The following is a 25,204-nucleotide window of genomic DNA, read 5'->3' as shown; positions in this document are numbered from 1 at the left end:
GAAGAACTTCGTACACTTGAAAATCATTCACTTCAGTAGGAAAAAGGGCGATATAATTTTAATGACGCTAACGCTGTGTACATTAACTTTCTCTTTTTGTTTGGAAAATACCATACTCATACTGGCAATGAGTTTTACTCATAACGGCAATAATTTTACATAGTTTGATATCAATTTTACTTTGAAGATAGATTTAGATAAATTGTTTAAACAACATGTAGTAACAGGGACACATACTAAATAGTATAAAGCCAACAGCTAGTCTTTTTTGTGAAACATTCTCCCTTTTACAATGAATTTTTGAGCAACCATATTTGTAATTTGTTTACAAATTTGCCACACATTTATTGTAACTTTATTTTAGTTCTCTATTATGTTCTGCTTGCATTGTACGTACGTATTTTATCACTATGCCTACACAAAAATGTACAGAATCTTTACTCGTGTTTGTCATCTTCTCAATACACGACCTTTGTTTCGCACCCGCAGTTTTTGAGCGCATGCGCAAGCGCTACCTCCGGTCCTCTCGCTCGCGCTGACAGCAGGCTGGCCGGAGACCGTTCGCTGCCGCTGCCGTTGTTGTTGCTGCCGCCGCTGGCATCGACTCCACGTTGTGTCCTGTCCTGTACCGACTGAGGAGAACGGACTTATCTTTGGAGGAAAAACAACAACAACAGAAAGAGTTTTTTTTGGAGGCTTTTGAAACGTCGGTCGTTGATCTTTCTCAACCGTCTTCCCCCGGTGAATTGACAGTCGGTAAGTGTTCGCTTTTATGACAGTTTTCGGTGCGGAGGAAGGGATGAATGGGCGGTTGGCTGTCCCGTCCGGCTGGTCAACTTCACCATGCTGAACCTGCCTGCTTATTCAGCTGTACCTATGTGTAAATGTAAAATGTGTAGTTTTATAAATCACTTTAAGTCCTGGCTTGTTAGCGAGATGTCCACATATTTATTTTTCTAGCTACAAGTTTTCCTCCGGGCCATCTATTCACCGTCCGCACCGCATGGAGCTGGTCCTAAATGTGGCTTTTAACGTTAATGTTTAACGTTAATGCCCCGGTGTACTGTCTGTAAGCGGGATCCATATACACTTCTCTCAAATCTCCTTTTTCTGGAGGCAGAGAAATTGTCTTTGTAACAGGTAGCCCAAACGGCTCAGTCCCAAGTAGCTAATATTATTATTTTTGTCTGGATTTTAACTGTTAAATGCCTTTCCTAGTCGGTCTAACCAATGGCAAGACAGCAGCTGTTAGTCCCAGTAATAGTTAAGTACAGGTATCATTTATGCTGTAGCACATAAACACTTAATATTTCTTTATAGCCTTCCAGTTAACACAATAAACATTTTCAGCACTCATGTTTAGCCTTGTAAACAACTTCAGATTATCTTCTATCTTCATATGGGTTGCCAGGTTTGGGTTCAGTATTTAGTTCAATCAATTAAGGAAGTGCAGTGTCTTCTGCCACTGAAAATGCTTTCAGTGTTTGCCATGTAAAGGGAATTATGTCACATTGATACTAAACCGGTTGATAATCAATGTGTAATCATGAATATGTAATTTCTAGCTGTTCACACTGATATTTTGAATGAAATTGGAGTGGATTTGGGGTACTGAGAGAGGCAGAACTATACATGTTATACAGGTTGGAAGGGGTGGCAGGTTGGGCTAGTGGTTCGAGGGACTGTCCCATAACAGCCAATGTGTCTTAGACACTGAACCCCCTACCTGCTCACTATATTGCAAGCCACTCTGAATAAGATTATCCACTAAATGTATTTGTCTCTGGAAATGAAAGGCTTGTGCTCCCTGTCAGTTGCAACTTTGCATTTTGCGTTTTTGCGTGCGAGTTGCATTTGCATTTTCCACATTTGCTTAAACCTGACAAATCCTCCACACTGGCGTCACCGGGTCAGGTTTCGTTCTGGCCCGACCTGGCCCAGCCCGGCCCGGCCTGACCCGACCCGGTGTGCAGAGTCAGCAGAGAGCAGGACCTGACCGGAGCAGGAGCAGGAGCAGGTGGCTCCTCGCTGCCTGAGGAATGTAAATAGAAACGGTAACCCGAGCCTTATATTTCGCCCCCTGCCTCCCTGCCACCGAGTGTTGACGAGGAAGGAGCGCTCCACTTGTAAATGGGGATCAAGTGTGTGTGACATTTTGTTTTCAATTAGTGTTATCCGCCCCGTGTGTAAGGATATACACAAACGTTTTCTTAAGGGTAAATCCATGAAGCGGCTCAGGTGCAGAGGCTGGCAAAGTCTCAGAGAGGCAATTTTGTTTTTTTAGGTTCTTCTTCGTGTGTAACCTTGTTGTTTTGTTCCCGCCCGGTGCGTCTTGGTCTGGATGTGAAGGTTTTACACCCTCAGCCCAGTCGACGCTCTCCAACATTTCCATGCCCAAGGCCTCTCTCTCTCTCTCTCTCTCTTTCTCTCTCTCTCTCTCTCTCTCTCTCTCTCTCTCTCTCTCTCTGCTGTGAAGTGAAGGCGCTGCTGGAACGCCATCACATAGCTTTTTAAATGGAACCATGGCCGCTGTAGATCTCTCCTGGCAGAACATCCATCCATCCATGCAGTGCGAGGCGGCGATGCCTTTTTTCGTCTTTTGTTCCCCCCACCTGACAGCAGAGAGACAGACACACCGCGTCTCCGAGTGTCTTCATGAGTTTAAATATTTTGCGCTGATATTCAGTACCTTTTTTAGTTTTTTCTGTGGATCGGTATTCTGTGCTTCCCCTGGGACGTTTTTGACAGTCAAATATGGGGTTTTGAAGGCCAGTGCCAGTACTGATATTTTTAGACCCAAGTCGTGATGGCTGATGTTAAATTCGACCATTTTCATTCCAGAAAAATCCATGTATCCAGTGTTTTCACCCTGAATTTTATTCTTACAGGGTGGAAAAGCCTCTGAAAAAGTGTACAGACCATCATGGGACACTAAAACTCACTGAAAAACACTGAATCCCAGACTGATGAAATTATTTTAGTGCCAGCAGCTCTTTAAGGCAGAGAGATCCACCACACCTATTCAGTGGTAGGGAAACTCTGGGAGACACTACTGCCTTTTAAATGAAGAATTACTCTGCAAAACAACATAATAAAATATGCAAAGAAAATAGAATAGAGTTTTTCTGTAGCTGTAATCAGAGAGGAACCTGCATCTTATCAGAGCCTGATGACACTGACTGATGTTTATTAAAAGTCCAATATCGGCCAGATGTATCGGTCTAACCCTTGCAAATATTCATTGATATTCAAAAAATCAATGATAACCATATCAGAATATAGTTTTCTTTTGCGGTTGTCATGGCTACACATCAAACCCCCATGCCCTGTCAGCTAACTGGTGGTGGATGGAGCTGGTTGGAGGAGCTGCATCTCGCTGGCCAGGCTGAGAGCGGCTGTTAAGGTGAGCCAGTGAAACCGGAGCAGAGTGATGCCTGCTGCCATCAGCCGAGCCATCCCTCTTCTCTCATTTCAACTCAATCTCACCTCCCCATCCCCCATCCCCCCCCCCCCCCCCCCCCCCCGCTCCTCCCCCCGGCCCGCTCTATCAAGTGCATATTGCAGCGTAAAGCCCAGGAAAGTAGCCTCATTTTAGAGACGAAAGGGAAGGAACAGGACGGCGAGCTTCCCGTCTTCAGCTCTCCCCGGCTCAGATATAAACGCCTCATCGTCCGGGAGACAGCGGTTTTTATGAGAGTCCCAGAGGGGCCGCTCCGCTCCGGAGCCGTTTGATGTGCTGAAAACAGAAGAGAGGGGGGAAGACGGGGCTGCAACACTCCTGATGTTTGCATTACGGTTTCCCTGAGCCACCGCTCCTTTACCAAACCCCTGGTGGACCGCCATCATGGGGCCGCCGGCTCACAGTTTACTTTTTATGCCTCCATGCCGGTGACAGCTGAGGCCCGAGGCGTTATGTTTTCAGGTTGTCCGTCCGTCCATCCGTCTGTCCCATTCTCATGAACGCAATATCTCAGGAACACCTTGAGGGAATTTCTTCAAATTTGGCACAAATGTCCACTTGGACTCAAGGATGAACTGATTACATTTTGGTGGTCAAAGGTCAAAGGTCAAGGTCACTGTGACCTCACAAAAGACGTTTTTGGCCCATAACTCAAGAATTCATACGCTAATTATGACAAAATTTCACACAAATGTCTAATAGGATAAAATGATGAAGTGATGACATTTTATATCCAAAAGAAAAAAACGGCATATTTTAGTTACTCACGTTTCTACCGTGACTTTGAGACTTTTTCTGACTCATAGCGATCTTCCGGGGATTTTCACCAGCCATTTCAGTCCAGACAGACTGGAGCTCTGTGGTGGGAGCTCTGGCTCTTCGTCGCCATCTGGTGGCTGTATCGAAATAAGTTACTAACGTATTAAGTATTAACGTTAAGTGGTATTAAAAAGAGAGAGGTTTGATTCAGTTAAGCACTAAATAAGCACGCAACCAATCCAAGCTACAAGGACTACTGCAGGTCTAAGAGACCACTGACGCTTTTAAAGCAACCTCGAGATTTTGACAGTAGCAGGGCACAAATGCCATGGTGTCCGTAGGGGCGTACGGGCATCACGGCCATGGCCGTCGTGGCCGCCGTGAAATTCCTACCCTGGTAACAACCTAATAAAGAAAATCTAACAAAAGGACACTGTCCTCCTGTCCCCCCGACCTATCCAACCCCTGAGGTCATCGCTCATAACTTACGGCTCACAGTTTACAGTCAGCGTTTCAGGTGTTCAGCTGACGCTCCTGTCCAGAGAGCAACAACACAACAAGCTGAAAATACAAGATCAGCAACATCACATGCTGGCCTTTGCCTTTATTACTCTTCTTTGCTGGTGATGATGGTGAATGTAAGAATTTCAAGGTCTTGTTCAAGGTTTTGTTAAGTTAGTTTAGTGTTTAGGGTTTAATATTTTGGAGTTTAGTGAGGTGAGCCAATCAAGATCAAGTCTAGCTGTGATGAGCTGTGAATCTCTTGATCTTTAAAAATGCAATAACTTTAAATTTAACCACTCAGACAAAATAAAATTTTGTCATCATTAAATATCTTGATCATTTATTTGAATAGAGGAACATTTGAATTCCTGTAATGGTTTTCGTTTAGCCTAATCTTCTCCTGCTGTTGAATTCTCTGTAAGGCTTCGGCGCCTCCCTGTACGTCTCGTGGTAAACACCCATTAGCGGTTGCGGGGATCGAACCTCTGACCTCATTTCAGTTACAGGACGCCGTCTCTACCCGCCGTTCTTCTTCTTCTTCCCTTTTCTTCTTCTATTCTCTTCCCTTTCTTCCGGCCCTGTCGCCTCGTCACGCCGCAGAGACGAACGGGCCCCCCCACCTGACACGGCTGTCAGCTCGGAAACAAACCCCCCCCCCCCACTCCCTTTCACATCTCCCCAGCATATCTTTAAGTGGCGCGCGGCTCATTGAAGACGAGCGCGGCGCGTTTGAGGCTCGCCGAAATCGACCCGCAGAGAGACGCAGCGCTTTGCCAACGGTTTCACACAGACTGAAATATTCACACGGGCGTTTTCTGCAGCGGCGGCATAAAAGGACAAGCTTCACTTCCTCTGCTGTCCTGGAGTGGCACGATCAGCCGATGCATCCGGCTGATATCGGCCTTTTATTGAATTGAATTTGAATATTAACCAGTCGTGTCATCCACTGCTGATATGATGGAGGTTCCTCCCTGAACCCAGCTACAGAAATGAGTCTGTAAAACCTGCAAATAAACTGTATTTTCTTTGCACGTTTCATTTATTCATTTCATTGATCAGTTATATTTTTTTGTAATTCTTCATTTAAAGGCAGTAATGTCTCCCAGAGTTTCTCCACCATTGAATAGGTGTGGTGGGTCACTCTGCCTTAAAGAGCTGCTGGATTTCATCAGTCTGGTTTCAGTGGAGAGTTTTAGTGTCCCGTGATGGTCTGAATGCTGTTTCAGAGGCTTTTCCACTTGACAGGAATACAAATCTGGATACATGGGGGGTTTTTTGGCATGAAAATGGTCAGATGTAATAATATTGAACATCAGCTATCAGCAACTTAGCTAAAAAATATCAGTATTGGCACTGGCCTTCAAAAACCCTTATCTGACTGTCAAACCCTTCATGGATTTGATAATTTCCAGGCCTTATTACACTGCTGAAACAATTAGTTGATCATCAACAGAAAATTAATCAATTATAATTTTGATAATTGATTAATCGTGTTAGTCATTTATCAAGTAAAATGCAGACATTTGCTGGTTACTGCTAAGTTTTGCTGCTTTTTTCTGTTTCATATCATTATAGAATTAATACTTTGAGTGTTTTGTGGCTGCTGGTCAGACTAAGTAAGACATTTTTTGTGCTCTGGTAACTTGTGATGGGCCTTTGTCACTATTTTTGACATTTTACAGACTAAATGATAAATTAGTTAGTTGCAGCTCTACTGTAAACACTGACTGTCATGTCACACATTGTGCTGTTGCAGTGAAGGTTTATCTGAAACTCATCCGGCCTGGTGGACTTCTCATGTTGCTCGGCTCAGCGTGCGTCTCTCTGAACAGACCAGACTCTTCACATCAGTTCATCTCCTGTGCAGCCTGAGAGCTGCAGGCTGGTTGGAGGCGTGTGACGTCACTGCTGTATTATTTTTTTGTTTTTGTGTGGTACCTCGGCAGCGGCCCCGCTGTGCCGCCGTACGTGAGCCGAGACTCTGATGAGCCGGAGTCCGGCGCTGTGCATCCAGAGCCGCTCTAATGAAACCCATTAGTCGACTTGCCACAGCTTCAGATGGGCCCAGCCGCAGTTTACCTGAGCTGAATGGAGGCTCGGGGAATTGCCTCATGACCCACAAAGGCTGCCAGGGTCTGATGGCCTCTGGCTCTGCTGAAGACATGAGAACTCACCTTTTTGTGTGTGTTTTTCATAGTGTGTTTAGCTCCTGACACTGAGGGGTTTTTTTCCCCTCGTGTTGCTCATAGCTGAGTGAAGGAACAGGCTGTTTCGGAGCGTCCTGGAGGCTCAGACCGTGACCACACTGATCTGTTGTGTCTGTTTGGCTCTGTTCATTTCAGTTCATTTTCACTGAGAGCCGTCTGCTGTCTGCTGTCTGCTGTCAGGACAGGACTGATGACGCTCTGTCTGTCAGATTTCCATCTATTTTGACAGACAGAAAGTTCAGCCCAGTTAGACGGATGGATTTGTCACCGTCCGTTCAGCCAGTCAGAGGCGTTCCTACTACATTCCTACTGTTAATGATTAATTGATGATTGATTAAGCACCGTTAACAATTTGATCGATCAAGCATATACTAATCGATAATCTACGTTATGTGCTATTTCTAATTTTCTTCGGAAATGATTTACCACCACAAGGGCGCAATTTAACTTTCACCGCCTATACAGAGGAAGAACAAAGCCAAGCAAGCAGGCGGAAGCATTACACCCGAAAAGACAACAGTGTTCATTGTAAACATTGTAATACAAAGTTGAAATACAGCAGCTCTACAAGCTCAATGAAAGAGAAAGCATTCCTCCGGCTGGGGAAGTTGGCGCGACACTATCTGTGCCTCCCGACCCGGGACAGCGGTTCCCCCGGAGCGAGTGTTTCAGGATGGACTGACTGTCACCAGGCTGCTTGCTTATTCTGAAATAAACCAGTAGATTGTCGTCACAACATAAACAGTTAATCAATGTATAGAAATGGATCTAAATGGCTCAGTAATGCGTCTAATGTGTGCATCACTTCCTGTCTCTCATGTGGCGATGCAGCAGCTCTGTACTCAACCTGACAGTCCGTCTCTCGTTATGAAAATGTTCTTAAAAAAATATAAAATTCCACAATTTCTCCGAACTCGCATGTGTTGTAACGGTAAAGAGTAACTTGATACTTTTCAATCGGACAATTCTGCTCAACACTCGGAAAGTTAACATGATGCAATGCAGAGACTTCACTGCATGTTCCACCAGTCGGTTCTGTTGGACACAATGTAAAGACAATTTAAAGTAATGAACCCTAAAGAAAGAACATGTTCAGCCTGTGGGAAACACTGACGTCTGTTGTCGGGGTCCCGACTCTTTTAGATTTCTGCTTGGTTGAGTAACTTGTTGAGTAGGCCTAAAGACAGGTGTAATAACACGCATTTGTATCTTCTATTTTCTATGTCAAAAGCTGTTTTACATAATGATTAATTAATTGCTCATTAACGTGACCGACGATTGATTTAAGGAAATTTCTGAAAATTTGCATCCCTAGTTCCTACGTTTGTTTTGTAAAAACTAGCAGCGAACACAGAGACGACGGTCCGACCAAAACAGAGAAAGTCTGGTGTAACGTTGGGATGACTGGAGGTTTTCCAGCTCAGTTTCTTATTGAATTTATCCTGTAGAGTCTTTTTCTTCTTGTTTCTGTCAAGCAGCTCCGTTATGAGCAAAGCTTCCTGTTCTTCTGCCTGACCACCATGTTGACGCTCAAAACAAACCGACAGACAGAAAACTATCTGTCAATAATTCTGTCTGTTTTCTGATGGGTCAGTGTGGCTCAGTTGGATAAAGGTGTGTAACATATAACTGCAGCATCCTGTGTTTCAGTCCGGCCTGGGACCTTCGTCATCCCCCTCTCTCTTTCCCAATCTTCTTCATCTATACTGTCAACTAAAGACAAAAGTGCCCAAAAATAATCTTAAAAAACAAAGGAATAGACTGTTTTGTTCTAGCTGAATGAGAGTCGGGGAATTGACTCATGGCTTACAGTGGCTGCCTGGCTCCACTGAGGACATCAAAACTCACCTTTTTGTTTGGGTTTTGGAATATTTTATTTCGCTTCTGACACTTCTTTTGTCAAAATGTTCATAGCTGAGTGTAGGACTTTTTTTTGTGAGAGCTGAAAGGATTCAGGGCGTTACTTCATGATGTGTGAAGGCTGCCAAGGCTGTTGGGCCATGGCTGCACTAACAACATCAAAATGAATCTTTTGTGGAAGTTGTATTTAGCTTCTGACACTGTATTTTCCTTCAGATTGCTCATAGCTGAGTAAAGGTAAAGTCTGGGGCCGGATTCACAAAATTTTCTTAAGAAAAAAAATCTTCTCAAGTGCCACTTTTTTCTTAACTTTAGTCTTAGGAAAAAAAATAGGAAAAAATGATATTCTCAAAAACAGTTGTCATATATTTTCTTAACTTTCTTCTTATGTTTCTTCCTAAGAAAAAATTGTTCTTGATTTTTTTTCTCTTTTAACTTTAAGACGGCCCTTCACCTGTCTTAAAATTCCTACAGTGAAAAGATAAGCCTCTAATATATATTTAACGCATTTTAGACAAGTAGGTTATAGTTCAAAGTCTTCATAGGTTCCCCTACACCTAACATTAAGATGAACATTTATTGTAAAGCTTTATTTGGTGTAGGGTCAGGTAGGCCTCTGTCTCATGTCTGTTGAAAATAAGCTGCAAATTTTACAGTTACCAACAGCAATCAATGTTTAAATCTTTGCCCTAGTTGCTCTAAATAGGTTTTTCCCCAATTGTTTTGTAGATGGAAGCACTTTGGGTTTCCTCCTAGCCTTGTCTCCTAGCCTTGTCTCCTAGCCTCCTTGCCTCGTCTCCTAGCCTCAGTGGCAGTAAGCCTAAAGTTTATTAACCAGAATTAATTCAGGCCCTATTTTGAGAAGTTCTTAAGTAGGATAATTAAAGAAATTCGTAAGAAATGAGACTGTTACTAAGAAAATATTGAGGAATTGCACTTAAGAGCCTTCTTTGGAACTTATAAAATTTCCTCTTATGTCATTTCTTAAGATCTATCTTGAGAACAGATTGGTGAATCCGGCCCCCAGGGTTGCAGGATACAGTAATACTGAAATATTGTGATACCAAACTCTTCTTGTTGTGTATCGAAAGTATCGACTGGATCAAAACATGCTGTGTACAGGGCAGGGCCTTGTATTTTAAAAAAGATCAGATCATTATCCATATTTTAGTGTGTAATGACAGGAGCAGCCTGTCAAACGACTGGTTAGCCTGCCAGTTCACTCCCTCGGTCTGCTGCTGTGTCTGGGACAGCTCCGCACTCTCTGAAACTTCATTTACAAGTCCTGTTAAGTCCTGTTCAGGTCTTCCACCATAACTCTGTGTCCTGATAGTGGGTCTGCTCATGTGTCTGGCGTGGCGGTAACTCTCTTCCAGGCTGCTTCCTGCGAGGTGAATGGATCCAGAGAATTGGCTTCGACCCACGGAAGCCTCCTGGACCGCTGCCCAATACTACGCTGCTGGATATTGTAATTAGCTTCTTACTCTGCAGCTCTCCTCAGAGTTCATGCAGGGTTCCTAGGCGAGTCTGGAGAACCAATTTGATTCTGTTCACGTCTTGAAACTTTTTATTTTATTTTTTTTTTTACAACCAGACTATAAAAAATGGAAATTCTAGAAGGAATGAGATAAGCCGATAAGATGAAACTTTATCGATCCTTGTGTGGGGAAGTTGAGTCTTTGCAGCAGCAAAAGTAAAAGGATTCAACGGGGCAACAGAAGCACCCAGTAGAATATAAAGTAATAATAATAATAATGATAATGATAACTTTATTTATATAGCACCTTTAAAAACAGAGTTTACAAAGTGCTTTGACAGACAAAATAAAAGCAGAATACTGAAATTATGAATTTAAAAGGCAATAAAACAATAATAAACAGGGATCGTAGGATGAAAACCAAGATAAACAGTAAAATAGAATAAAAGTAAGATAGAATTAAGACAGAGTTAAGATAAAAGACGTAAAAAGACAATAGAAAGATGATAAAAAGACGATAAAACGCCAATAAAAAGACGATAAAGTGGGCAATTAGAACAGTAGAAACAATAAGAATAATAAAACAATAACAATAAAAGCAATAAGATAGAATATAAACAATTTTGGGGTTATGAAATTGTTTGCTGCCAACAATTTAAGCACTTTGGTGGAGAGAGAACGTGCAGAAACATGCAGAAATATGTACTTTTCATATACTTTCACCACCAAACTGGAACAAAAGACGTAACAACTAAACAATTCCTGACTCTCTGCAATGTGGGAATACCACGCACCTTAACTGATTCAATTTCAATAAATCATGACCTGTTGTGGGTTATTGATTAATTTATCATCCTTGCCAGTTGTGAGTGCAGCGTGTCAAATCAAGCTGGAGAATAGAGGGAATGCGTGAGTCTGTGAGTGGCGTTTCTCTCATGTTCGTCTTATATCTTAGTGTTGGACAGTTTTGGTTTTTTTTCACTTCTCTGACAGCTAAAGTGTTAAGTTTCTGTGCAGCACACACAGTTACAAACACATGTGAGCAGTGTGGAGCCCACAATCGTAAATTTCACTTTTGTTTTCCCAACCAGAGGCTCAGCAGCAGAACTCCTTTCTCCTGCGCTGGATCGGTGTTAAAACCAAGGGAAACGAAGCGTAGAGGTTTCTGTCTGAGCTCTCTGAGACTACAAGGCTGCTTACATCAATAAGACGATCAGATTCAAGAATTGATCCCGTATAGCAGAAAAACAAAAATTACCATTAACAAGAGGCTGATTACGAGGAGTCGGTAATCCCATTATCTGCTTCACCTTTGTTGTGAAGAATAATATTCAGCTGTGGCATGATGTGGCCTAGTTGACAGTCATATTGACGAGCCACAATCAGCATATGGGTCAATTCAGTTTTGGTGTCCCTATGTCCCTAAGTGCAACTGTCTGAAAACAAAACTCCAATAAAACAGTACATTTCTTTATCAGATAGTTGGACATAATTATACAGTATGTTCATTTGCCTGTGAAGGTATTATGGCATTATGTTTTCGGGTTGTCCGTCCATCCGTCCCATTCTTGTGAACGTGATATCTCAGGAACGCCTTGAGGGAATTTCTTCAAATTTGGCACAAACGTCCACTTGGACTCAAGGATGAACTGATTAGATTGTTGTGGTCAAAGGTCAAAGGTCAAGGTCACTGTGACCTCACGTCCGTCCCGTTCTCATGAACGCGATATCTCAGGAATGCCTGGAGGGAATTTCAACGGTCAAAGGTCACTGTGACCTCACAAAAGACGTTTTTGGCCATAACTCAAGACTTCATACGCTAATTATGACAACATTTCACACAAATGTCTAATAGGATAAAATGATGAAGTGATGAAATTTTATATCCAAAAGTTCAAAGGTCAACTTCACTGTGACATCATAATGTTTTGCTTACCACTGTAGCTGAGAAAACGATCTTGGGTCATTCTACAACAACGGTGGAAGTGCTGTCACTTACTTTTGCAGACACCAAAATCCTTTAAGTTGACCTAATAATCACATTAATTATATATGTTCAATAAATAAAAACTGTCCTTGCAATGATAAAACAAAGTTTACTGGTGGAGGCATACAACCGCGAGGCGGTTATTTCTAGTTTCAATAGTGTTCTATCACCTAAAAAACTTTTGTCTGAAAATGTGACTTTTCCAAATATTCAGTGGTGCAGCCGACTTCAAGTAGGTATTCCTCTAGTGCTGGTGAAAGTGAACCTCATTTTCTAGATTGGCTTCTCTCCCTTATGAAATCTCCCTTTTATGTTTTACCTTTTAGATATAGAATGAATATTTTAGATGTCCAAACCAGCTTGTTGTTAATCAGCAGCTCCAACTAATTTGTGGGACAAATTGTGGAATGACAAAGCTAGCTGATTCCACACAGACTGTTTCTAGGTGGATAAATGCTCTTTGACAGCTGAACGGCTTGAAGTAACCAGGCAGGACTTTAGCGATTGGCCGGAAGTGACCGTGTAAGGCGGGACTTCCTGTCTAATCAAACTTCTCAGGTGAAAATGAGCGTGTGCATTGATTTGAAAAAAGGGAAACTTTTGTCATTCAGGAGCTTCTGCTTCTTTTCATTCACAAATAAAATGGATATTGTTCGCTTTTATACTGCTATTTTATGCTTACTTCATGAACCCAGAAATCTCTTACGTGACTATACATCTCTGAAGTTTGGGTTTTATATTATAAATGTTAAGCGATGTCATGAAAGGGATTGAAAGTCATCTGCAATGTAGGGAACACCAGTCTCATCTGAGCTAATTGTGTGATAACGGCCTGTAAACATCAGCAGCAATTTTGTAAAGGAGAGAGAGGCCAATCTGGAAAACGAGGCCAACTTTCACCAACACCGGCGGAATCCTTTAAAAAGCAATTGCGGAAGAGACTAGCAATTTTATGTAAACATTAGCAATTTTATGTAATGTGGCTTTAAGAATACCAGGCAATCAGCGAGGAGGTCTGACAGAAAACTCCCAAAGGAGCTCTGTGATGCTGCAGAGGGGTTACTCATTCTCCCACAAATACAATGTTCAGATCTGAGAACATCAAGAGGTGAAGGTCTGGGGGGGGGAAGGGGAAGGGAAAGGGTTTTGAGATGGAAATGTGCAGGAAGGTTCTGGATCCACTCGGCTCTCTGATCACTCGCCTGTGGCTCAGCAGGATGTTTGGAGACGGCCGACCGCTCAGCCATGCATGGGCGCATGATGGCTCCATTACCTGGGTGAGAGGCTGTGATGGCAAGCCAGCAGCCGCACAGACACACTGCCTGCCTCCCCGCAGGCTGATGACACACACACACACACACACACACACACACACACACTCACTCAACCAGCCACAGCTACCGAAAGTGACTTGGTTGATGTGTGGCTCTATTCTGATCGATTATGGGCAGTGTGAGAGGCTTCGATTGCATCTATGTAGCTGTCTGCAGGAAAAACAAACTATATATTTATATGTTTATACTTTGGTTTTGCCTTTCATAATGTTACATTGTTTTGATGCGATGACGTAACTAGCTAGGAAGCACTAATTTGGTAGCATTCATAAAAAATAAACAGAAAAAACTCAATAAAATGACTTCTGCAATCTCACCATCGACCCCTTGCAATGGTGATGCATCCGTTCTCCAAGCTTCATTTTTGAGACTTTTATTCCTGTCGTCTTTCAAATAATAGTTGTAGAGAAGTGACATTTTTTTTTTTTTTTAAAGATAATTTTTTGGGCCTTTTCATCATTTTCACGGTTGAAAGTAGAGATAGACAGGAAAGACTGGGCGAGAGTGGGGGATGACGTTCAACAAAGGTCCTGGGTCGGGTTCAAACCTAGTAGGACGTTGTGTGTTTGTTTACACGGTACGCGCCTCAGACCTCTGAGCCACTGGGACGCCGTTTTGAACGGCTGGAATCAACTTCTCATCCGTTTTGCACTCGCCAGGCTTAACTATTGTTCATAAACTAAATCACATCAGTAGGGAAACAAGGAAGCACCGAAATCTGATTGGCTGTTTACGGGGCGACTTTTCTCAGTGGAGTTTCCCTCTTCAGTCAGCTCTATAGGAAACAATTGGACATGTGATGGTGACTTGTTGATCGTGCTGCTTGCAGTCTGAACTCACAGTCAGAATTCACTTCACAGACACTTTTTTTTACCAGCAAACTCAAAATTTTAGATCAAAATACATTGGATCCGCAGATCGATGTTCCATTTGTAATTGCTTTTGATTTGATGATACAGCAGTTGTAGTAGATCAGTTGCTTCAAACGGCGGATAGTGTTCAGTACTTGAATGTTCCAGAGTGCTTAGATTATGATGTGCTGCAGCCACTTTCACTCTTGAACCAGCAAACTCCATTTTTACAACAGAATACTGGATGGGTAGCAACCCAAGTGTCTGGTAGAGTGGACAAACAGCCACAGCCAAAATTTCCCATAATGTCACACACACCCAGAAACACACACACATATATACAATAATAGTAAATACGAAATAAACATTCCAATGTAATGGGCAACAAAGATTTATCTTATTTATCTTATAGTAAACTAAATTTATATTATTACTTATTGTTTACCTTTTGCATTTGGTTCCTTGTGGATTTTATGTATGTAAATTATAATATCATTGCATTTGTTATAAGTTGATTTTATTTTATTTTATTCTAATTATTTACTATTTTTCAAGTATGTACCTCTGTTATTGTTGTTAAACTCAAACAAGTCGTCCTTTTGGTTGTAAATTGTGTGTTTGCATTTCAATAAACATTTGGTCGCAAAAAAAAAAAAAAAAGTAAACTGAATTTATATAATACTTTTCAAAACAGCGTCAAAAAGTGCATTTACAAACAGTACACCGATGATAAAGAAAAGTCAGTAAGGCAGGCGGGAAAAATGCACAACAAGCTTCTTAGCAGTCGACTGGAATAACAAAGCGGTTTGAAGGCAGCGGAGCCGCTCAGCTGTCTGCGCTTCAGTAATGTGCAGACAGACTTCCTGCTTTGAGGGGTTTTATCTCGCTCTGCGACCGCGGGCTGCATGCCTGCTGTATGACAATATCCTGACGTTCTGGATCTCACTCGGTGCTTTTTTTTTCTCCACAAAGAAACTTTTCGTACTGTTTGGGAAAAGTTTTGACGCTTGTCCTTAATTCGCCGGCTTGTTAGCGTTACAAATTGGAACCGAGGCGGAGAGGAAGAGCCACCAGCTGTTACGGTTACGGTTAAACCCCCGTGAAAAAAAAACACTCTGCCTTCCCTCAGCAGCTACTGTCCAGACTCTCTTGAGCAAGGCACTAGTTGTGCCATAGAGCTGCTCAGTGGCCGGCAGCAGAAGACTGTAGTTCTACTGGGCAGTTCCACTTTCCTTACATAAATAAAGGTTACAACTAGATGGCACTCAGTAGGACCCATTCCTCCATCAACACTATGCAACTGTCAATATATTCCAGTTCCACATGTCGGATTTTCACCAAAAGTTAATAATTTCTTCCATGCCACATCACCAACTGGTTTCACATTTTCCTGGCTGGACCTGAATGGGACATGAGATCTGCCTGTTCACATTCAAGATTCAAGACTTTATTGTCCATTAGTTCAGGCAATAATGGAAATTTGTCTTTCGCTGGTGCATAGCACAATACAATACATGTAAGAACATAAGTGCACATAAAAAGACAACACAGTACATCTAGTAAAATCTCATACAGTCATAAAGTTGACCAGTAGCAGTTAAAACTAAATACTAAATATAAAGTGCTGTATGCTAGCTCAGCTCAGTAAGTCCGTAGGTTCCTTCTTAGATGCTACACACTTTTAAATCATTTTATCTGATTATCTCAACATCACATGACCAATCAGCTCTCTATCTGTTCAGTTTCCATTAGTGCTGCCCTTCTACCTCTGGACCAAGTTTTTGGAAAAATTAGCAGGTCGGTTCTGTCTAAACAGGAGATGATCTCTCCAGTGTTGTCCATGTTGTTTGATTGGGCCAATAATGGAGGGTTTGCCTCTTCTTCTGTCTGCGGATTGGCCACAAAGTTTGATGGTGTTATGTGAATCTGTTCGTACGTTATATGCCTTTCTGTGAGAAGCCACTCCCCCTTTCACCAATTGGTATGACAAGTTAATCAGGTCTTTGTTGCCCCATGACCATCCTTTCTACAAAGTTTTGTGCAAATCTATTGATAACTTTTTGAGAAATCCTGACAAACAGATGGAATGGGGTGAACATTTTTGGAAAGTGAACAAATGAAGAGTTTAATTTCAAAATTAGTTATCCACCTTTAGAAAAATGTGACACCAGTGCTGACAAAATGATTGCTGGCTTGCTGTTGTGTGTTGTTGACATTAGCAGCTGTGTTCACCCATCTACTCCAAAGCATTAGTACCGTTTTAGAGTATGCTGCCATCTGTGTTGTTTTATAGTTTTGAGCAACAGCCACCGGATCAGATTTTTTATTTCCAAACAGGAGATGTGTTTTGGAATGAAACCCTTTAAATTTAGGAACTCTTCTCCCCAGTGTGAAAACAGGAAAACAACCAAAACACAAAATGTTAAGGTACACTTCTACACACTGGAGATCTGATCTCTCTCTCTCTCTCTCTCTCTCTCTCTCTCTCTATCTATCTATCTATCTATCTATCTATCTATCTATCTATCTATCTATCTATCTATCTATCTATCTATCTATCTATCTATCTATCTATCTATCTATCTGTCTCTGTCTGTCTCTGTCTCTGTCTCTATCTCTCTGTCCCTCTCTGTCTCTTCTCCCTCCCCCCTCTCCCTCTGTGTCTATTTCTCTTTCTCTCTCTCTCTCTCTCTCTCTCTCCTTTCTCCGTCTCTCTCCTCTCTCTGTCTCTCTCTCTGTCTCCCCCCTCTCTTTCCCCGTCTCCATCTCTCTCTTTCCCTCTCTCTCTCTGTCTCTCTCTCTGTCCCTCTCTCTCTGTCTATTTCTCTTTCTCTCCGTCTCTCTCCTCTCTCTGTCTGTCTCTCTGTCTCCCCCCTCTCTCTCCCCCGTCTCCATCTCTCTCTTTCCCTCTCTCTCTCTCTCTGTCTCTATATCTCTGTCCCTCTCTCTCTGTCTCTCTCTCTCCCCCCTCTCCCTCTGTGTCTATTTCTCTTTCTCTGTCTCTGTCTCGCTCTTCTCTCTGTCTGTCTCTCTCTCTCCCCCGTCTCTCTCTCTCTCTCTCTCCCCCCTCCCTCCGCCTCTCTCTCTCCCCCCCCCCCCCTCCCTCTCTCTGCTGCTGTTGCTTTTAGCAGAGAGAGGGATAAGAGCATTGTGCTTACTTGGATGTTTTCAGGCCTACAGCGCAGCACAAATCCATTAATGCATTAATGAAGGCCTAATCCTTGGCAAAAAAATAAAAAAATAAAAAAAACACATTTCAAACGGAAGCTGCCTGCTGTTTCATAACAAAGCAGCTGTGTTGTGTTGTGTCGCCCGGCCCGGACCGGACCCTCAGGGGCCGGACAGCGTTTGACCGCTTCCTCAAGGGACCCGGCTGCACACACATGAACGCGCGGATAGTTGGCCGGACCTGCTGATTGATGCTCGTAAAGCTGTTCTAATGAGTGGGGGGGTGAGGGAGTCCGAGGAGAGAGCCGGCCTGGCGGGTCGGGGGGGCGGCGGGCTGCCAGCAGCCGCCGGCCAAAGGCTTTACGTTACATTTTTGGCTCCGGGGTGAGAGTTTTTCTGCCGCTCTACCAGACACTTCTGCAGGTTATCAGCCATCGTGCGGAGGCTTCTTTTCCATTCCAGAATGGAAGAAGATTAAGATGACTCAATTATGCAATTTCCCCTCGTAGATCAATAAACGTCGTCTTATCTTTTTCATATTTGGCATGGTTAAATAGTGGAAGCGACAGGCGGATTTTAGATCAGCAGCTGTGTGCTGATGAAGTGGATGAAAACATGAGTTTCCTGTAGGGCTGAAAGATATTGACAGAAAATTGAATTGCAATTATTTGACAGAATGTTGCAATATTCATATCATCACAAGTTTTTTTTGTCAAATTCAGGATTTACTTTGAGTTTGAGTCGGATGAAAGGTTTTGATTCATGGACCAAAGATAACCTGCAGCTCTAAAAGCTCTCTTAAGAAATTAATTGCAGGCTCTGTGATTTGGAAATTGCGGAAGTTCATCTTGCGATTTTGATTTTATTTTGATTAATTGTTCAGCCATAAACTGTGTGCCAGTGGATGAAAGCGTGAGTGTCCTGTCCTGTCCTGTCCTGTCCTGTCCTGTCCTGTCCTGCCCTGTCCTGTCCTGTCCTGCCCTGCCCTGCCCTGCCCTGTCCTGTCCTGCCCTGCCCTGCCCTGTCCTGTCCTGTCCTGTCCTGTCCTGTCCTGTCCTGCCTGGTCGGACCACGATGGCTCCTGATGTTTGGGGCCTTGAGTTTCTAATTATCACTCTTCCAGAAGCCTTGATGTCACCTCTCTTCCTAAAGTACAGTGTGTAGAAATCTGCAGATCCAAGCCTGGGAGGTAACAGCTTGTTAGCGACTGGCTGCTGCGTCACCTCTGTCTGCAAAACAGCCTAAAAAATATGAGCATAACAAACGGGTGTTGATTAACATTCAAATTTATTTTGGTGATATTTCACACATTATTTTCGCTTACCTCAACTGTGCCGTCTGTGTTAATGTTTTATCACATCCCCCTCTCCCTCATCCTGCTTCTCTAGTTGCACTGAAAATACTCTTGTTTATTGTTATAGAAAAAAAACATTTTCCTACCATTTTATTATTGTTATTTATTTCCCCAGCACCTCCTGATCAGCCATGGTCATTCTAGTGTCACAGGAATATTTTGTTCTCTCTGACCCTTGACTTTCTTATGAATAGTTGCGTGACATGTACGAGAAGCTTATTCTACTGTTGCACTCTATTTGAAGTTGCTCTGGATAAGAATGTCAGCTAAATGCTTTAACTGTAATGTTCAAGTTGATTTATGTAGCGCTTTAAAAAAACAAAACAAGTTTGTACCAAAGTGCTTTACAGAAACTGGTTATTAAAGACAAGAATAAAAATGCAAGAAGAATAAAAACACATAAGAGCAGAAAAATAAAACAAGTAGATACACACACACACACACACAGTCCTGAGTATACATACAGTACTGTGCAAGTCTTAGGCACCTTAGATTATTTATGTAAATTTTGTCTTTTGGTGTTTATTTGTTTTCTGCATTAGTGTATCAGTAGACTCCTCTTTATAGTATTTTTTTTGATATTTAGAAACTTTCATTTCATTATTTTTGAAAGCATCTTCGCTTTTTACATGTGCCTCAGACTTGTGCACAGTACTGTACATCCACAAACCCCTGATCATTCAAAACAAAAAGCTAGCGAGTGAAAGTGTGTTTTAAGACTATTCTAAAAAAAAAAATGAACCAATTGAATCAGCAGATCTAATGTTTTCAGGGAGACTCTTCCACAGTTCAGGTGCTGCTGTGCCACATGAAACAGCCTTTATCTGTCCTGTCCTGTAGTGTGAGCGGGTCTTGGTAATTCAGTCTCTCCCTCTCTGCAGCCTCTGTTCAGGCTCGGGCTTTAATAACGTGCAGCGCCGAGCATGCTGGGAGATAACTACGGTATTTTTTTAAAAGTAAACACAACCTCCCCATAAGCACCAGCCTTCCTGTCTGAGATGTGTGTGTGTACCATGTTGCTGAGTCTTGTTTCCTCTCCAAAACACCCACCCCCCCACCCCCCCTCAGGCCAGCTGTGGCCCACTTATATAACGTTTATAGTGGGTTTTATAGGCTCTACAGCAGAGTCAGACCTCTCTGGCTCTGACAACAGATTACTGAGAATTTGCACGGCCAATGAAACATGTTCTCTGCTGCGCACAGTCATAATGTTCAGTGTTACAGTATGCGTTATAATGTCTTTACCAATCCGCAGGATTTCACCCAACCATCCCTTGTGCTGTTTAGCCAGGGTGAGCGCTTATGTCGGCTTGTGTGTTAGTGCAGTGGTTCTCAGCCTGGGGGGTCGGGACCCCCCAGTGGGTCGCAAGATAATTTTGGGGGGGTCGCGGGGTGATTTATGGAATAGGAAAAAAACATATTTCTACTATACAAATGTTTTATCATGTCTATTTTTTCAGATTTTTCCTTAATTTTTCCTTTTTTTCTTGTAAAATACTGAATTGTTTTTAGCCTCTGTGCCTCCTGTGATAATGAGTCAAAGGAAACGACCTGAAAAGGGAAAATCATTCGTTGGTTTAAACTCTATTTGCTTGTGACCGGGATTGCGAGTAGACATCGCTTCGTTTTAAGGGGTCGTGAGCCAAAAAGGTTGAGAACTACTGTGTTAGAGGAAAGTGGGATGGGTGAGAGCGAGCTTGTCATTGAGGTTATCCAGTGGGACGTCCCATCACGCGTTTGTCTTTGAATTAGATGCACAACAAGAAGTTTGTGTCCCTTTGTTTGTCCCGGTGAGAACGATGCCGTTCCACTCCTGCTGGAACCAAATCGCTGTACTGAGACGCCTCAAAACACCAGGCTCAGTCTTCTTCTTGTTTTTTATTTTAAACGATTATTTTCCTGACATTTCTGCTTTATTAGGCAGTCCAGTAGAGAGAGACAGGAGGTGGGATGACATTCGACAAATGTCCCAGGTCGGATTCAAACCCAGGAAGTCTTGAGTACACGGTACGAGCCTCAGACCGCTGAGCCACCAGGACGGCCCGTCTCTTCTGAGCGTATACATCCCATATACATTACACTGGCTGCACAGAGTGAGACGTCTCCTGCTCTAAAAAGCATCAGAATCTAATTTACTGAGAATTGCAGAGATGATGAAATGTGTAGTCTGCTGTGAACAGCCATAATGGCCAAAATGTTAAAGTTTCTGCACTTTAATACGTCATAATCTTTGCTAATATCAGCTGAGGCTGTATCATATTGCAAATAAATGGAGGAGTCATTTCCAAAATGCTATATTTTGTATCTGTTTCGGACACAAAAATCATTGCCTGAATGTCATCATGCAATAACAGAGAGGATAGAGTCTTTGAAAGTGTTATAATTTTGTCAAAGGACTTAAATTAGCTACTATCCTTTAAAAAGTTGTTTTGGTTTTCAATCATAATTTTTTTATATATCTTTTTCTCATTAGTTTTTATGGTTTGTACGTAGAGTTTTAGTATATTAGCTTCAAATAGTGAATATCTCAATTAGGAGAAAAATTCTCCTACTGGAATGTTTGATCCACCGTTCTTGGATTATCATGTGAGAGCCTGCGTTGCCTTTTGTTTTCAGATCAAATGTTAGTCACAAAACCTTTGTAAGAGAGAACAAGCCTTTTTTTCACTTCACATCCCGCCTGCTGCAAGCTAGCAGGATTGCACGGGGCATCATTTGAAGTCTTCTGTGAACATAAAAGCAGGCTCATAAAAATTTCCTGCAGTGAAAACGACCTGAATAAACACAGACGAAAATATCCCCTCCCCGGCTTCATCTAACCATCCCCAAAATGGAGGCATTGCCGGGGAAGGCTGGAGGAGGCATTAGGGACAGAATACCTCAGGTGTGCGGCGCTGTAGAGTGCCACAGCCTGCGCCATTTGGTGGACGTTTTTATCCAAAGTGCCTCATAGTAGCGTGAGTGCATGCATTTTTAGGCCGGGGTGCAGTGTAACCCCTGACCCCGGGTGTGTTAGTGCCCTCTCCCATTATAAATAACCGCTCTGCCTGACAGACTAAGGCTTCTACAGAGAGGCGAGCAAAACTTAAAACACACACTACCAGGCAAAAGTTTGCACACACCACATTTTTCTTTTACTATTTTCCTCATTTTAGAATAATAGTAAAAACATCAAAACTGTGAAATAACACAAATGGAATTATGCAGCGCCTTGATGGAAAGGCAAAGGCTTTGGAAAGAAATTCATACATAGGATCAACTTTACTATTTATATTTGTCTAGGAAACACATTTCAAGCATTTAAGTAGAAGCCTTTAGATCAAAATGGCTTTAAGAGAATGAAAAACAAAGTACATTCAATCAGGTGGGTCCAGACTTTTGACTGGTAGGGTATTCATTCTCTGAATTATATATTGTACCCTAAATGGTCTAGCTGGTCCAACACCATGTAACATTCTACCTCCTTATGTACCATTTTATTTCCTTTGTATTGTTTCATCCTTGCTTTATACTATCTTATAGGATATTCGATCATATACTATGTCAGTGGTTCTCAACATGGGGTCTGGGGACCACCAGGGGTCCTTGAGGAGATTCCAGGGGCTCCCCAGAAAATGGATGAATTGTTAAACTTCAGCATTATTTCATTTACAAGAAGTTAACACAGTTATAGAATGTAGAAGAATGACTGTTTTGATCATAGTTTCTCTGTTATCTCTCTACCTACAATACAGATAGTCATGGAATTCTGGACAAAATCATATCTGACAATAAAAATATTCTCAGATTTGGGTCTAAGAGACAAAATCTCATCAAATGGGGGTCTGTGGCCCTAATCTGTACTGAATTTGAGGTCCTTGGTATGAAAAAGGTTGAGAGTCACTGTACTATGTGATATGAGCTGGTGTTCTTTTTAAATGTCTGTTTTGTAAATTGTGTTGTGACTTGTGATAATACACATTTAAATAAATAGAACTTGAAACTGCTAATAATGCGTGCAGAGTGAGCGCTGTATCTGCAGCATGGCACTAAAAGCATAATCAACCTAATTTTGCTTTCTTAGCTTTAATTGCTGCGAACGTTTGTCTGTGTGATTTCCATTTAATGAGGTTAATTGCTCTTGGTTAGGCAAAATAAAATAAAAAGCTCTCATAGGGCTTTTGTGGAGTATTTTTCTTCTTGTTTTCATTGAGGCTGTAAGGTTGGAGGGAGTCATTTTCATTTATTGTTTCATAATGTGGGCGTTGTGAAACGCTTTGAGGCTGTTACTGTGATTAAGAGCTATACAAATATACTTGACTCTCAGAAAATAAATACACATATAGCATCCAGCGCTTTTATTGTTCACCATATTGCCTTTTATTTATGTAGGCTAAAGCACATTATAAAACTCTTTCTAAAAGTGTTAAGTTTATTTTTATTATGTAAAAGAAAACCACATACCCTTTTGCTTATGTGTTCTCACACCCTGGACTGTTTTTTTGTTTTTTTTTTTGAATCAGCATTGTCTTTTTGTCACACGCTGAGCTTACCATCTGCCGCTACCGCAGCGCTGTCAGCGTCCTTTAAAAAGTCATCGCTGTATTCTTAATTATCTCCATTTAATCACCTCTTCTCTTCTGGGAGAAAAGGTTATTAGAAAGTGAGCCGGGTAAGGGGAATTTATTAAAACTGCAGCAGTATAGTATATGCTGAGCTACTGTCCTAGTGTGTCCCAGTCCTGTCCTGTACTGTCCTGTCCTGTCCTGTCCTGTCCTGTCCTGTCCTGTCCTGTCCTGTCCTGTCCTGTCCTGTACTGTCCTGTCCTGTCCTGTCCTGTCCTGTACTGTCCTGTCCTGTCCATATGTACTTAAAACCCCACACAACACACGTCCTGTACATTTTGTACTCTGCATCCTTTTGCAGCTCAGCACCTTACACACTGTTTACACACTGATAATTGTAAATTATTTATAACTGGCCACCTTTCTACTTATTATATCTATTCCTTGCTATTTTTATTTTTTATCTCATGTTATTATGTACATATAGCTTTTATGATACTTGTCATTTTCCCCTGTATATAGCTTTATATTATTATATATTGATATCCTGCTACTACGTTCGCTATTTGCACAGTTGTCGGAGTTGTTGCAACCCCATGTTACTGCTGTTGTACAGGTACAATTATGCATGTGACAAATAGATCTCTTGAATCTTGAATCCTGTCCTGTCCTGTCCTGTCCTGTCCTGTCCTGTCTTGTCCTGTCCTGTCCTGTCCTGTCCTGTCCTGTCCTGTCCTGTCCTGTCCTGTCCTGTCCTGTCTTGTCCTGTCCTGGATGCTCGGTCTTGTTGTCCCTGTGGTGTGTGTGTCAGTATGGACTGTGTTGCTATGGTTACACTCGTTATTTCGGCGCGATTTCTGAAATGTAATTCTGAAGATGGTATTGTCTGAGATCACATGGCTGTATGCAGATGGCTGTTGTGCGTCTCTTGTGCCTGGATCTGTGTACATCTGTCTGTATCAGTTCTTCCATCTCTTCACCTTGCTTGTGTGCACTTTGCAGCTGAATTGCGTCCGGACTTTGTAGGATTGCGATCACAATGTGAACTCGACCGCTTCCACATCTGTTTTTTTTTAAAGATCGGATAATGTGAGCAATTTTGATTTTAAAGACATTAAAACTCGTTCAAATGAATTCAACTGTCTACCTTTTCAAACTGAAGCGAGCACGCAAATGTTCTTCAGAAAATTTATTCTTTTCTAGTTCCATTATTTAACATGTGATTTTGTATACGTGAGCCGTATTGTGATATCGATGTTGGAAAAAATTCCTTATCATTACGGCAATATTGATTTAAACCATATAAGGTGAGAATGGAGGCAGAAGTGTGGCAGTAAGCGTGGAAAGCCTGTGCTCCGTCCTTGAAAACAAGGTGAAGGTGACGGAGAATCTAATTGATGCTCAGCCTGACCCCCAGTGAGTCTCCTGGGACCCTCCCTCTCTCTCTCTCTCTCTCTCTCTCTTTCTTTCTTTCTTCTCTCTCTCTCTCTCTCTCTCTCTCTCTCTCTCTCTCTCTCTCTCTCTCTCTCTCTCTCTCTCTCTCTCTCTCTCTCTCTCTCACCACATGGTCACACCACAGGGGGTTCGGTCTGCATCTCATAAGCATTTTTTACTACGTTAGCAATAGTCTGTCGTGTGCATTTAATAGTGAAAATAAATTCTGCATGATTCAGTTAACATGTTAGTGTGTGTGTGTGTG

At 42.2% G+C, this 25,204-nt stretch overlaps 1 protein-coding gene across 1 annotated transcript in view; it reads left to right on the top strand.

The window, feature by feature from the left end:
• The first annotated feature begins 663 nt into the window (after positions 1-663).
• The window catches only part of LOC139664371 (spermatid perinuclear RNA-binding protein-like), an 80,292-nt gene continuing 55,751 nt past the window's right edge, over positions 664-25,204 (top strand). The window contains exon 1 of the mRNA XM_071543174.1: positions 664-756. The gene's annotated coding sequence lies outside the window, so the exon portion shown is untranslated. The remainder of the gene's footprint in view (positions 757-25,204) is intronic.

The sequence above is a fragment of the Centroberyx affinis genome, unplaced genomic scaffold, assembly GCF_046629955.1.
Source record: "Centroberyx affinis isolate AG114_WGS23_722 - 3 ecotype Tasmania unplaced genomic scaffold, CSIRO-AGI_Caff_v1 ptg004253l_1, whole genome shotgun sequence".
NCBI classification, from domain to species: domain Eukaryota; kingdom Metazoa; phylum Chordata; class Actinopteri; order Beryciformes; family Berycidae; genus Centroberyx; species Centroberyx affinis.
This window is presented reverse-complemented; position numbering and strand designations above follow the sequence as displayed.